Below are 16,166 nucleotides of genomic sequence, written 5' to 3' on the forward strand. Positions count from 1 at the left end.
GCTCGACTTTACAAAAATGGAAAAAAAAAAAAAAACTTTATTTAGAATGGGGGGGGGGGGGGGGTTGGTTCTGATAAAAAGTGTAACGGATTACAAGGAATCCGTTACGTCAAACATGTAAGGGAATTACTTTAAAATTACTCTAGAAAATATGTAATTATTCCGTTACTAAATTACTGATAAACGTAAGGCATTACAAGTAATTCCGTTACTTGTAACGGATTACGTACAAGTCTGCATATAACACATAATACATATCAAGTAAATATACATTGAATTCATATAAGTTCAATAGAAAAATCGATTACTGCCAAATATACAGCTTATAGCCTAGACATACTAAAACAGAGAGGTATTATATACAATGCGGTAAGATCCAATTGTCTAGATTACAACAGGTTTACACAAGTTTATACAACATATAATTTGACAGAATTATGTCGAAAAACGTGAAGCTACAAAAGAAAAAATTTCAAAATACAAATAACATTTTTACACAATGACTTTGTATAGACTGAAAAGACCGATAAAAAAAAAAAAACGGGAGAAAGGTAATAATAATAATAATAATTTGTTTATTTAATGTGCCCAAAAACAACCACGCGGGTCTTCACATTGGCGCACACAAAACAAAAAGAAGAAACACAGCACACGCACAGCTTAAAATGTACAAATTAGCATGACAACAAATAGGTCGCACACTTCACACAAAATGTAATAGTTTCAACTTTTAACTAGACTTCCCAAGTTCTGGCGAAAAACTACGAGATCTGTGAAGATGTCCAAGCTAGACGATGCGATTGTATTAAATGAAATTTGCATACGGGACAGTGGTGAGAGTTTAGGCATGAATTTAGTATAAAAGACAGTAAAATTTCTGGTAACGCGACAAGGAACATGAAAATCGAAAGAATTCAAAAGTTGGTTAGCATCAGTCCAACCATTTACCACCCTGTGCAAAAAAATAAGATCCCGCTCAAATCTTCTATTTGACAAAGACTTAAGTAAAACGCTCTTAAGAAGAAATTCATAATCATAATAAAAGCGACGCTGAAAGTGTCTATCATATAAAATGCGGATCATTCTTTTTTGCACTGATTCAATACTTAAATACTGTGTACTTGTTAGATAATTCCGAACAACAGAGACAAATTCAAGCCGTGAACGAACTAAAGCACAAAATAAACGAATCATACGAGCAGGGCGTCTGAACTTTTTAGTTATACGAGATATGATACCAAGAGTTTTCATTGCACGGCCAACAATAAAGGAAACATGAGCATTAAATGACAACGCGCTATCAAGGCACACACCGAGATCTTTCATCACAGTCACGCGTTCGATTGGAGTTCCTCCCAGAGAGTAGGTAAAATGCATAACAGTGCGTCTTCTGCTCAAAGAAAGAACCTTAGTCTTGGAAGGATTTAGGAATTCGAATAGGCCAAACGGTGTTGATATGGCCGTCTTCGGAATGTCTTCTGTTGCCACGGGGATTTGGTGATAGGCTCGAACCAGATCCACTTTAGACAAGATTGTGGCGCCGTGTAAGTTCGTGGTAATATCGTGAATGTGTGGAACCGGGTAGCGGTCAGGAACTGTCGCTCTCTTAAATGCTCGGTAATCTCCGCACGGGCGCCAGTCTCCTGGTGTGGACTTTTGCACCATGTGCGGATGTCCAGAGACTGGATGATGGGCGGATTATCCCGAGCTCGAGCATGTAGTCGGATTCCTGACGAGCTACCCGTAGCTTTTCCGGCGATAGACGACAGGGCCGTGCGTGGACGGGCGGGCCTGTAATGGCAATGTGGTGACGCACTTCATGCTTTACAGCCGAGTCCGCTTGCAGAAGGCGCATAAAATCAGGGAATTCCCATAAGATTGCCGTGAAGCGGGCAGGGCCCGACGGTCCTAATAGCGTGGGGCTCACTGGGGGGTGCCTAGAAAGCTTGCCTTGCACGGCTGTTTGCGAGACGGGATCTCGGAGCTGTCTGTTGCGCACGTCCACTAAAAGGCCAAAGTTCCGAAGAAAGTCTGCTCCGAGGATGCCCCGGGGGAGATGAGTACCATCCGCACGTTTGTAGGAAGCCGCTGAAGGAAGAGTTCTCGGAGCACTATGCTGTCGAGATTCGTCGTCCTGGTCCCGAGCAGTTGTTGCATTTGACGGAGTAGCTGACTCTGTGTGCGGTCTCCGAGCTCCGTTTCACAAAGCAGTTGCTGAAATCTCTGGCGTTCTGAAGGGGTAACCCTTTGAATGAGGGTCTCTTTAAACGTCTTGTACGCATCCTCCGCGAGTGGAGCAAAGAACAAATCGCAAATCTCCCACGGCGGAAGACTACTCACCACGTGGTGGTATTTTGTGAGGTCTACCGTGATGAGTCGTGCAGCGAATTGTGATTCCACTTGAATAAACCACAATTCTGGATCAAAGGTCCAGAAGGGCGGTAACTTGATGTTGACGGGGGAAACCGACAGGGGATCTGCTCTTGTGGCGAGGTCATGGCGCTGCTGCCAAGTTCCGGGTCACCAATGTTGAGGTGGCGAGCGAGGTCCGAGAAAGAACGACCTGAAAGCTTGCGTACCAGATCTCAACTACTTTATTTTAGAGCGCAGCTCTTAGGGGCCCGTTCCCGGCTTGAGCGGCGTCGCCGTCGCCGTCGCCGTCGCCGTCGGCGTAACCAAGGTCATCCCAAGGTCACGTGACCCCTCCAGGTCACGTGACCCCTCCCAAGGTCATCTCAAGGTCACGTGACCCCACGTGACTCCCAAGGTCACGTGACCCCTCGAGGTCACGTGACCCCTCCCAAGGTCATCTCAAGGTCACGTGACCCCAAGACCCCACGTGACCCTTTGAAGGTCACGTGACCCCCAAGTCACGTGACCCCTCTGAGGTCACGTGACCCCCGAGGTCACGTGGTCTCCTCCCCAAGGTCACGTGACCCCCAAGGTCACGTGACCCCTCCCAAGGTCATCTCAAGGTCACGTGACCCCAAGGTGACCCCCACGTGACCCCCAGGTCACGTGACCCCTCTGAGGTCACGTGACCCCTCTGAGGTCACGTGACCCCCCGAGGTCACGTGACCCCCCTCCCCGAAGTCACGTGACACCCCCCCCCCCCCGAGGTCACGTGACCGCCCCCCCGGAGCATATTAAAGAATGAGGGGAGGAGGAGGGGTCTACCCTCCCCTCAGTACCCTTCACTCCTCCTCCTCAAGAGCTGCGCTCCAATTCGGCGTTACAGGGATTTGTAAACGGCTTTCAGTTTTTTCTTCCTCGTCGATCTCCTTTTATGTCTCCCCTAGCGGTAGTGAAAATCAATCGTCTCCAATGAAGAAGTGCACATGGTTGTTCTCGCGTGCGGCGAGCTGTGTGGCTGTGAGCCACTATACAGATATACTCTCAGTTTTTAATAAAAGTATATTATCGATACCCCTTGCTGTACGTACACCATTGTAGCCAGACTTGGCCGACGCGAGCGAACCGCTGAAAGTTGAAGTGGACTAAATGTGTATTAGCATACTTCAGATATTAAAAGTATGCATACTATGTAAAATAAAAGCATTCGTTATAAGTGTACTTCTCGTGTTATAAAAGTGCTAAGTTCGTACACATTTTGCGTATCGCTTTCTTGCCATGATTATTTTATTACAACCCCCCCCCCCCCCGGCAAATGTACAGTGAGTTAGGCGCAGTGTTGGACAAAATACTTGATAAAAGTATTTAAGTTAACTTGCTAAATACCTGCGTCATAAAGTATTTAAAACACTACTCAAGTTACTTTCACTGTAAAGCATCTTGAGTAGAGTACAAATACTTAGAAACACGTATTTCAGTTACTTTTGAAGATACTTCCGCAATGCTTAATTTGTATCGATGTCATTGACAACGACAATTATGCATGCAGCTACGCAAATCTGGGTTACCAGAATGGTTTATTAGCACGCAACAACACAAAACGGGAAAAAAAGTATCGTAGGGCTGTTTTATGCAGTCCGACTATAAAGAGCAAAATATTCTCACGAATGGCAAATGATAAGGCGGCGAATAACTGAAGAAATTAAACTTTTAATAGGGCGAACTTGTTCCCAAAAGAAAAGAGAGAAAGGCTAGCGTCGCAGGCGTCGATGTCGGCGAAACAGCAGGATCGACCGCTGGGGCGAGACTGACTCCGGACCGCCACTCGGAGCACCTTTTGTACCCGCGTGTGTTTCTGGAACATTCGGCGTAGAAAGTTCGGCGCGTAGAACATTCGTAACTCGATCAGACGACAAAAATTTTAAACTTACCAGAATGTCAAGTTGAAGAAATAAATAAGAGAGAAGTCCGCTTTCTGGTATCGAACCCAGAGGCTCCGCGCGAGAGCCTCCGCGCGAGAGCCAAGCGCGGTAACCATTCGGCCACGCGCTCGCTGGGCGACACACGTGGCGATATCAATGATAGATGTTACAAAACATTTCCGGGACAACAAGAAAGAGGTCGCTTTAGCTATTGGGGAGGAGACCAGACCGTGGCGCTCCAAGCGGTTAACTGTAGAACTAGATGAATGGGGACAACAAATACAATGGCAGTGCCTCAGCGCTCGGCCGAACGCGGCGCCAGCGTTCGGCTGGAGTTCGTGTTCTCCAGTAAGGGGGAGGAGGGGCTCTTTTGTTACCACTCCGGCCTGCATGAACAATGCAGCATGCACCCTGCCCTGCTCAGCAAAAGAGCCCAAGTGGGCCAAGTTTGCATCTCTGACGACCGCTTTCGGGGGAGATCCGGCACTTAAAGTCACTTCACTAATTGTTTGTATTTTTTTCATTACACTATGCCCCGCGCTCTATTAAAAAAGATGACACGAACATGCCCACAAGGCCTGTCGGCATGTGCAGAGGCCTTGTGTTGGGTAAACACCGAGGTGTGGAGGTGACAAACGGGTCAGAGCGCTTCGCCAATAGTGACATCGCTGAATATCACATCCTGCGGCGCACCTTAGACGCATCGTTTAACTACAATCCATAATCCCTATACGCTCCGTGCGGGAACTATAGACCAGTGTCCGCGCCAATTCCAGGGCGCCGCCATGTTTATCTACGCTCGCGCCACCGCGCGGAGAGAACTCGCAGGCAGGTGGGGGGGGGGGGGGGGGGGGGCTGCGTTGGCGGCGTTGCTTTGGGGAGCTGGGGGGCTATGTTGCGCTTTTTGGACTCCCAGGAGACTAGGGAGAGGGAAGTGACGTCAACGACACAGCAAACGCAGATTGGGTGTTGATTTCGTTTTCTTCTGTCAATATCCAATCTGCGTTTGCTCTAGTCGTTGACGTCACTTCCCTCTTCCAAGTCTCCTGGGAGTCCAAAAAGCGCAACATAGCACCCCTGGATGCGGCAGGCTGTCCGAATGCACCGGCACATCGTGAACGATCTCTTCACCAGAAGCCTCCGCGACCCGTTATTCAACGGATAAGATGTCGTGAACATTCGAGAACCCATCTCGATCAAGAAAACAAGAGAAAACCTTTCTTGTCTTAAATGCTCTCGGTGTCTGCTGACCCTTGACATCCGCGTTTCAGTCCGGGTTCATTGCGTAGTAAATATTTCGCTACCGCTTTCTTGTAGCTTTCAAATGCTTGATTGTTGGCTTCTTGTATACGGCATTACATTCGGGAGGCGTTCACTTGATCGAACGCCGTTTTAGCGAATGAAAACCAGACCACGACGTGTGAGACACAGACTCTTATATAGCGCTGTAGTCTCGTTGTATATATGTACAGCTTGTAAAGGAAAAGGAATTAAAGAGCACGCGCCTCGCGCATCGCGCTGCGCTGGACATTCTATCAAACATGGTGTCAGAAGTGGGATGTGCTGACCACTGCTCTCCTCCCGAACGACACGTCAGCACACCCTAAGGGCCCTTGCCCTGAAGCCTTAACCTGGCTTTAACCTCTACGGCCTTCACTACGGACCTATGCTCTTCATCTGCCGACAGACCTGACTCCCCGTAACCGGATGGAACGTCCAAGCCAAACGCCAGCGAACGTGACTTCGTTCCAGATTACGCCGCCTGACCCATTCACGATTTCATCGCCGTCAGACTGGCCTCAATGGAAGAAGCGGTTCCTGCGCTACCGCGCTGCTTCGGGACTCTGCGACCGTCCAAGGGAGAGTCAAGTCGACACGCTGGTGTACCTCATGGGCCCCCAGGCAGAGGACATTTTCAACACGTTCAAGTTGACGTCCGATGAGCAGAAAAACTTCGACGTGGTGCTCAAGAGCTATGACAACTACTTCATTCCTCGAAGAAACGTCATCTTCAAACGGGCGAAATTCAACACCAGAGTCCAGCTGGACGGTGAGTCCGTCGAAGATTTTGCTACAGCTCTCCATGCCCTAGCGGACACCTGCAACTTCGGAGAACTCCGCGAGGAACTGATCCGAGACAGCCTAGTCGTAGGCCTCAAGAATCACAAGGTGTCGCAAACTCTTCAGTTAGACCCCGACCTCAATCTGTTGAAGGCACTCACCTTTGCGCGTCAGAACGAGTCTGTTCAGCTGCAACAGGCAGAACTCCGTCAAGGCCATCCCAAAGAAACTGCAGACGTGGATGCACTACACGTGAGAAAGAACAAGTCTGCTAAACACGACTCCGACGCCAAGCCACCGTCTAAGACTCAGCATCAACCCACAAAAGGCAGCGGCAAGAGAAATCAAGCCCGCTCATGTGGCTGGTGCGGTAAAGAGCGGCACGCGCGAGCTCTCTGTCCAGCAAAGAGTGGCACGTGCCAAAAGTGCAGAAAGAAAGGCCACTATGCGACTGTTTGCCGGTCGGTGCAAATGCTGCAGACAGTCGAAAAAGAGCCAGGATTCCTTGGTTTGGTGGGAGAAACTGCCTCGTCAACCTGGGAAGTCGCTCCGCAAGTAGAAGCGAAAATACTGATCTTCAAGATCGACACGGGGGCGGACGAGACTGTCATTCCTGAACGACAGTACCATCAGCATTTCAAACATATCCCTCTAAACCCCACAACGCGTCGTCTTCAGGGACCTGATGGAAAAGCTCTTTGCATCTCGGGGGTGGCCAAACTCCATTTCAAGTTGAACGGCCGAAAAAGCGTCGAAGACGTTTACATCCTTCCGCTACTCCGCACCGCTCTTCTTGGCAAGCCAGCTATCAATCGCTTGGGACTGTTCAGCTCCCTCAACTCTGTTTCGGTGTTGAACGTCGACAAAGACTTCCCTGAGGTCTTCCAAGGTCTTGGCAAGTTACAACAGGAGTGTGACATACTGCTTCGACCTGACGCCACTCCACATGCTCTCACGTCTCCTCGTCGGGTGCCTCTACCTCTGTATGAGAAAACAAAAGAGGAGCTTCTACGGATGCAAGAAATCGGCGTCATCAACCCCGTAACAGAACCCACCTCTTGGTGTGCTCCAATGGTGGTGGTACCCAAACCGTCAGGAGCACTGAGGATCTGTGTAGACTACACAGAGCTCAATAAGTTCGTCCTACGTGAATGGCATCCCATTCCGGCGGTGGAACACACCCTTGGGACGCTGCAAGGAGCCACCTGGTTCTCAAAAATGGATGCCACGTCAGGATTTTGGCAGATTCCTTTAAGCGAGAAGAGTAAAGCGCTGACCACTTTCATCACGCCCTTCGGTCGCTTTTGCTTCAATCGCCTACCATTTGGTATCTGCTCTGCCCCGGAACACTTCCAACGGCGCATGAGCGACATTCTCCAGGGTCTTGAAGGTGTTGCTTGCCACATGGACGATATCCTTGTCGGGGGATCATCGAAGGAACAGCACGAGCAACGACTCCGCGCTACTCTAGAGCGAGTTCGAGACGCAGGCGTGACCCTGAACAGAGACAAATGCCAGTTTGGCGTCACGAAGATACAGTACTTGGGGCACATCATCGAGAACAACCACGTTCGACCTGACGAGAACAAGATAAAAGCAGTCACTGAGATGCCGAGGCCAACCTCCAAGACTGAACTCCGACGGCTGATGGGCATGGCCACCTACTTAGGTCGTTTTGTACCTAACATGGCAGAGTTGCTACAACCACTGTCAAGCATGTTGTCATCAAAGCAAGAGTTCGTCTGGGAGACCGAGCAGGAAAAAGCATTCTCAAACTGGAAAAGACTACTCTCATCAGATCCAGTCCTCGCGATGTACTCCCCGAAGAGACCAACTAAAGTCACGGCGGATGCCTCCTCGTATGGCCTGGGCGCTGTCCTACGTCAGCAGCAAGACGACGGTCGCTACGCTGTCATTGCCTATGCTTCCCGAGTACTAACCGAGACTGAACGCCGTTACGCTCAGATCGAAAAGGAAGGCCTTGCTCTCGTCTGGGCCTGCGAGAAGTTTCACGACTACGTCTGCGGAACTAAGCTTTGCCTGGAAACGGACCATAAACCTCTTGTCTCGCTGTTTGGGTCGAACGCGATTGACGACCTGACACCTCGACTGCAGAGGATGCGCATGCGCTTAATGCGGTACGCTTTTGAAATCATGTACATTCCAGGCAAAGACATCACCGCCGCTGACGCTTTGTCAAGGTCTCCGCTGCAAGGGAAGATCGAAGACAACGAGCTGGAAAAAGAGATCGAAGGCTACATAAACCAGCTGTTTTCAACGCTGCCAGTTGCTCCCCCTTCGTTGCAAGAGCTAAAAAGGGAACAAGAAGAAGATGAGTCCTGCCGCCAACGCCGCTCTTTCACACAAAAAGGCTGGCCAAGTCATCGTGATCTGCAGCCTTGCCTAAAGGAGTTCTGGCCGCATAAAAACCATGGTACCGAAGTCGAAGACGTCCTTATGCATGGCATCAGAATCATCATCCCGAAAAAGCTCCAGGAAGCAACTCTTCGCATTCTGCACGAAGGCCATTTTGGCATAGATAAATGCCGCGCGAGGGCAAGAAACGCAGTCTGGTGGCCAACAATCGACGCTGACATTGAGAATGTGGTGAAGTCATGTCGGACTTGCCTCCAACAGAAAGGAAACAGGAAAATGCCAATGAAGCCCACGGAGTTTCCGGAAAGACCATGGCAAAAGGTCGGCATGGACCTTTTCTTTCTTGGAGGGTCGTGGTGGCTGATTGTCACAGATTACTACTCGAGGTTTCCCGAGTTAGTGAAGCTCACTAGCTTGACTGGCAACGCTGTCGTCACACACTGCAAGTCCATCTTTGCAAGACACGGCATACCGGAGGTAGTCATCAGTGACAACGGACCACAGTTTTCCAAAGGACCCGACTCATCGTTCGCATTGTTTGCGAAAGAATATGGGTTTAGACACACAACTTCAAGTCCCCACTATCCACAAAGTAACGGTCTAGCAGAAGCTGCTGTAAAAATAATCAAAGGATCCCTGAAAAAGTCGGGAGACCCGTACCAGACCCTTCTTACCTACAGGGCGAGCCCCCTCAAGAACGGTTACTCTCCTGCGGAGTTACTAATGGGTAGAAGATTCAGAACAACTCTTCCAACTTCTTCAAACAGCCTGCTTCCTCGTCTCCCAGACAAAGAGAATCTAAGGGCGTACGAAGAAGAAAGCAGGAAGAAGCAGAAACTCTGGTTTGATTCCCGCCATGGGGTGCGAAATCTTCCTGACTTGAACGTCGACACAAACGTCTGGGTAGTGGACCTCGAGAAGTTCGGCACGGTCCACAGGTCAGCTGAGGAGCCGAGATCATACTGGGTGGACACTGGCGATACGTCCGTTCGCCGCAACAGGACACACTTAGTCCCGATGCCTGAAGCGACCGCCGAAACCACCCATCGTCGAAAAAGTACACCGAATGTACCTCTGTTCGTTCCTGCATGTACCGACACGAGCCACACACACACGACAAGTGGAAGATGTGTTATTCGACCAAAACGTTACGCCACCTGACTTCCTTGTTAGAAAAGGGAAGATGTGAGACACAGACTTTTATATAGCGCTGTAGTCTCGTTGTATATATGTACAGCTTGTAAAGGAAAAGGAATTAAAGAGCACGCGCCTCGCGCATCGCGCTGCGCTGGACATTCTATCAAACACGACGTTTTATCGAATGACTAGCGAATGGGTCTAGTTACATAGACAGCTCGGATTAGCTTTATTTTGTAATGTGGCGCCTTGTCTGCCGCTGCGAAGCGGCGTAAACGAGGGCTCCGAGTATGTTAGCACGTGCCCCCCCCCCCCACACACACACGCACACACACACTCTGCGAGCGTCTGGGTTCGAAACTATTAATTGCCAGTTCTAAAGGATGGTACTTACTTGAAGTGGGAGCTGGAATTCTACGAGGTACCAGGAGACACTTACTATCGGGCAACGAAGCACGGTGCCTGTGGGGGCGGAGTCTAGGAACGCTACTGATTAATATTGTGACAGGCGATCAGTTATGATAGCAGACGAAACTTCGACTCGTTTGTTCAGAAGTGCGCGGTGATATTTTATTAGTCCTCGTTACAGCACACCAAGGATCTTAGGCAGTGAAATTCCCATCACGCAGGCTCGTCCGTCGTAGTCAAATGAGCGCAGTCGACGATGAGGTGTAATGAGCTACTAAGCTTCACAAGGGAAATGCGCGTGAGAAAGAGTTTTGAGGAAGTCCAAAACACCGATCCAGCAGACGCACGTACGTACGTTTACTCCGGACTTCATGAACCCGACGGCGCAAGATCAAAGAGCACCGCCGCCATCGCCACCCGGTTTTCTCTGCACTTTGCGCGACGACGGCACTGCAACGGAGGGCACTCGCCTCGGCGTTAACAATCCTCGAAATCGATTAATTGACCACTCTTGAAGCCATTCCAAATGATAAATGAAAATACCTCGGCGTTGTTGAACATCTGACGACACAACCAACACAACTGTGCCGCTGGCTGCGTGAGCCTGACACAACTGTGCCGAGCGCCTGCTCGGCACCGTTGTTGCTCGTGAAGGCCTGCTTATTTGTAGTTGAGACGATGATTCCACATCTTTCGTGGTACTTGCAATAACTTCGAAGGGCAGGGGAACCTTCTCACGAAGACGTTGAAGACACTCAACACCGGAGCCACCAAAACAATCGCACAAACCGTCGCCATGTTTGCTTCTTCTTCGTCACTCGCGGCGCGGTCAACTCGTCGCGCGGTCAACTCGTCGCGAGATGTTTTCTGGCTCGGCTAGATGGAAACCAACAGCGGCAAAGTCGCGTATGGACACACGGCTCTCACATTACGGGCACTATACTCACATACCGCGGTAAACAGGACCGACGCTGGCGAAACGGCAGTCGGCACACCAGCGAAGAAGCCCTCAACGGGAAGCGGCGGCGCAGGCCGACGCAGCCCCCCCCCCCCCCCCCCCCCCTCCCCGTGAGCGTCTGGGTTCGAGATTATTGTTGGCTGTTGAGCCTTGCGGTCGAGGCTAAAAGAGCACTTCCGGACAAAGGTCTATAGGGGGCGCTTTGAAAAACGCGCGCAGCGCCGCTAGCGGAGGACCTGGCCTTCGACAGTGAGGCGCGTTCAGCAGCCTGCGGCGCCTTTTCGCATGCCAAGCTGTGGCGGCGGAAGCGCGCATGGACGAAACTTTTGCTGTTTGAGCCGATACGTTGAGGGTGACGTTGCATGAGTGCTGGGACAGAAGGGCATTTAGCTGTTCTCCACTTCTTATATATTGAGTTTAAGTCGTTATTAGGAGTAAGTTCTCTAGTTGTGTTCGAAAAAGGGGTTTGAGCAATTTTCCGAAAAGCACGACGGCCGCCACCATAGTTGCTCTCAGCGGAAAATTTGTTTCGCTCGTCGCTGTAAACGTAGGACTGCTGGAACGATGATATTTGGCGGCGAGTGAGATGTTCACTACGTTTGTGCACTAAGTGGGCCAAGTTTTATTAAGACAGCAGGTGTGAAAGTTATGGTTCGAACGAATAAAGGAATAAAGCTGTCAGGAATATCCAATATTGGACCCAAAATGTTGTGTTATAACCGGGCTGTGCGAAGTGCAGATTTGGACACACAGGTTCTTGGACATGACCGTAACTTGACACAACAGTTATAATACCAAAAATAGATGGCATAAGGGAAACCAGGTGGAAATTTGGTTTGGGCGGCGTAACTGAATGGGAAACGGTTTTGACCGTGAAAGGGCTGTCAAGAGAATACCACTCGTCGTGGGAGATGGATACTTTACAGGTAGGAAGGGACTATAGTGCACTGTACTTCCAATAGAAACAACTTTACGAAAGGTGGCTTCAAAGCCGAGAAAACCAAGTTGCCGGCCAACACACGGTTTGGCCGTCAAAGGCTTTTGCGGTCAGCTGTTGTGTAGTAATCTGGTTGTGCGAGGTACTGATTTTCGGCACACAGGTACTTTGACAACCGTAACTTGACAAAGCACTTATTATACCTAAAAGAGGTGACATAGTTTAACCAGGTGGAAATATCTTTGGCCGGCATAACTAAATGGGAATCGGTTTTGACCGTCAAAGGCTGTCAAGAGAATACCACTCATCATGGTCGGGAGCTGCACACTTTACATGTAGGAAAGGACCAGTGGATGGCACTTCCAGTTCGAACAACTTTGCGATAGGTGACTCTAAAGCCGGGGAAAAAAATGTTGTCTACAAGACTCGGTGTGTCAGCGTTTCCACGTCCAGAAGGAGGCTAATCAAAAAAGAAAGCACACCACATAAACTTCCATACTCAATTGTCGATTCTCCAGTGATTCCGAGTTTCATTGTAGATTTCCTTAGATCCATACTTGTCACTTTTTGTACCGTCCGAATCTTTCTTCATGAAGTACAGACTGCGTGCCATACTGGTCCGGAAATATCATTGACACGAACGATGGGGACGGAACTTCTTTGGAGGGCATTTCTTCAACGAAATTCGCACTGCATACCCGCAAGTGTGGGATGGCATATCAGTTCGAGCTGAGATATGGTAGGCGTTACTGGTACGAAAACATACGCAGAGCGCAAAGTGGCAGTGTAGAATATGTCAGCCGTGCTGACACATGTGGCAGACATGATCGGGAGACCAAATTTCTCGCGTCGTACGGCACGGGTCCATCGTTGTCGCTGTTCCCACAAAACATCGACGAGGTGGAAAACTGTAAAACTTCGTCCCCACGAGATGCGGCGCATAACTATGGGAGCACTTAACGACGCAGCAGCTCATGCTGTCAACCCAGCGCAACCGCACCGCTCCGACTTCAATGCGTACCAATGTACGCGGCGTGGTTTCGTTTCGCTTGGGCTCTCACTGCCTACCTTCGGTAACGGCCGCGCGGCGGCGCACCGGTCGCGTCGCACGGAGTGTATACGGGGAGTTCACTATAAACGTACTTGGTGCACGGATATGAGTGAATGGATAATAAAAAGAACCCACATAATAGCCAGGGCAGTGGTCGCACCTTCTTTAAGTAGGTTGCGTTCAGAAAGGCACTGAACGTTGGGGGACACTTTGTTGGCATTTTCAGAGTTCACCCAGCTCCTAGTTCGTTTCCTGTACTGTTCTCTGCTTATCAATGTTCGCTTGCAGATAGTGTTCGCGAGAGCAATAAGTGCCGGACTGACAAAAAAAAAAAAAAAAAAAAAAAAAAACCTCGAAGTTTTGTTTTAGCGGGGTCAAATATACAAAAAGCAAAACAAAAATGTCGACTTTTTTGTGTGTGTTCACTTCTCATTTTCTTCTATTTGTTATTTCTTGACACTTAAGTCTCCATTGTTCTCGTAGGTCGTTTCCCTGTCTGCTTGCTAAAATACGAGTCACAGTCGGCAAAAAAGCGATATTTTCACGAGCTCAGATAAAGTCACCGCAGCTAATCGGAGCTAGCAACAGGATTCGGTTGCTCGAAAGAATGTTCACGTTTGCCCGTGCCATGCCCACCCCACTTCATACCGAAAAACTCGGAAAATGGCGGAATGTCAAAAATGTATTTAAGATAATGAGTACAAGATACTCGGAATTGTAATTAAAATAGAGTATTAAATATTCTCCATCAAAGGTATTTGCAAGATACCAAGTTACTCCAAAAAGTATTTAAGATACAGTATTTTGAGTAGAGTATTTGAGATAGGCACAACTTTGCCCGAGACGCGTCGCGAGGACTTCGATGGCTGAGTTCGAGGGGCTCGCGAAAATACGACATTAAGAACACAAGATATAGCCACTCACTGCGGTTTGGATAAGGAATAAAAGAAGGTTAATTTCGCTTTTTTGCGTTTTGACGTCGGTGACAACAAAATGCAGGCTGCAACTCCTCATCGTGGAAGGAAATGAGGGTTGCGGTGTCCGAACTCTGTCCTTGTTTAAAGAAACAGTGCTCTAACAAACGCACTCGCTTCAGTAATTAGGAGCAGTAGTTTCTGTAGGCATGCATTTTAGCTCGTTTCTAGTCCAGCTGATTAATGCTAATTTTATTAACTGCCAAATGAAAATCTATGAACTGGAATCGAAAACCTTGGGCATCGTGAAAAAACGGCGGAAAAAGGGGAAGGGAGGGGGGTCGCGATGTTTTATAATTTAAAGGGTCGCAGGGCAGCACTGTGATAAGCCCTTGAAAGTTGAGTAAGAATTGTTGGAGTGCTTGACTTTGGCACATGCCAGGTAGCTCATAACGAAATGGTGAAGAAAATTGCATAACTAAAGACACTGCATTACAAACCAAGTCCTGCTTTCGTGTTTTTTTAACTCCATACCAAAATGTATAGCTCGTAAATCTGATTCCTTTGCTTAGTTTGTATTGAAATTCTTATTGCTGAATATATGTGGCTTTTAACCAATGTGAAACGATGTATCTTGGATGTTAAAAGTTGAGCAAAAACGGTGGCCCCCCATTTCCAATGTCATGAACCGAATGCTCGTCATCTGCAGGGTGGTTTCTGAGCTTGCTTCCAGGTAGTCATCATTTATATATTTCGTCAGTATTCTTACTTATCGCAATTATCCCGTTTGTCGCCAGCCTCTACAATGGCGTTTTGAGGGCTTTCGCGTTCATCGAGCCACCCGGGAGTGAGGTCGAAAACAGTGCCCAGACGACGAACGGACTGGTATGGGACATAGGAAGTGCACAGTCAACGTTTTTGCTTTATTTTTACTATTTTAACACCTCTCAGGTGTGTTTTAAGAAAATAGAACCGTTTTGCGAAACGGCGTTCGCGTTCACAATATCAGGTATACGTACGTTCGGCATTCGAATGTTGCAAGGCGTGCTAAATGCGTATTTCTTTACTTTACGCACCACTGGTTTCCAAGATTCTTAGCTGCCGCGCCCCACCAGAAGCGCTGTCAGAAACGCAGCACTTGTGGTATTGCATACAAAACTGATAGACGTGGAAGTCAAGGTCAACATTGCTAAACGGAGTAAAGTAGAGTTTTAGAAAAGAAAAACATAACTTACACGTGTTAATTAGTACTGAATTTGTCTTGTTGGCGTTCAAGTTATGTACTCGTAATGCTAGAACCGACGCACGCGTGAATGTTTCTGCAATAACATCTCAATGTTCGGAAATACCGAAGAGCTCGAGAAGCGCTTTTGCGCGACCCAGAAAATGAGCAGTCGGCACCGCTGACGCGCCAAGCCTAAAAGGCGTTCATGGTCGTGGAGCGCAGGTACTTCTTCAGAAATGGGTTAGGTACCGTACGTGTACAGTGGCTTAAAGGGGTAGTGTAACGAACAAAACCGGAGAAGCGGCACAGCGTTGGAAGAAGCCGCGGGTGGCGCTGGCGCTTTCAGCACCGTCGTTCCGGCTATGGCTCCGGCTTGGCCGCTTGTTCAGCTTGGCTCCGGCCAGCTCCGGCCGATTCGCAGCTGTCGACTACACTGTCGTTTGCTAGTTTCAGATTTTTTATTCACCTTCAAACACAAATCATGTCGTTGGAAGTTCACTGGAAACAAATAATTGTTTTTGAGGTATTTATATTAGTCATGAAGCGTGTTAGGGTGCCTGTATTTGCCGGCCAATTGAGGCACCCAATGGAGCTCCGGATCGAAGCGCCCCCTACACCGCCTTCCAAGGAGCGGCCGTTCCCGATGCATGGTGGAGGCTACGCGGTAACTACACTACCCCTTTTAAGCCACTGTAGTACGTGGGTACCCAAAACTACGGTGTCTGGAACGCGTCTCCGACTGATGCGTTTATAAGGGAGTTTTAGGGAAACGTTTTTGCACATCCGATACGGTACGATGGGCGCTCCGGTACGAACCGCGCATGC

The sequence above is a fragment of the Ixodes scapularis genome, unplaced genomic scaffold, assembly GCF_016920785.2.
Source record: "Ixodes scapularis isolate PalLabHiFi unplaced genomic scaffold, ASM1692078v2 PGA_scaffold8__174_contigs__length_109621045, whole genome shotgun sequence".
Lineage (NCBI taxonomy): Eukaryota > Metazoa > Arthropoda > Arachnida > Ixodida > Ixodidae > Ixodes > Ixodes scapularis.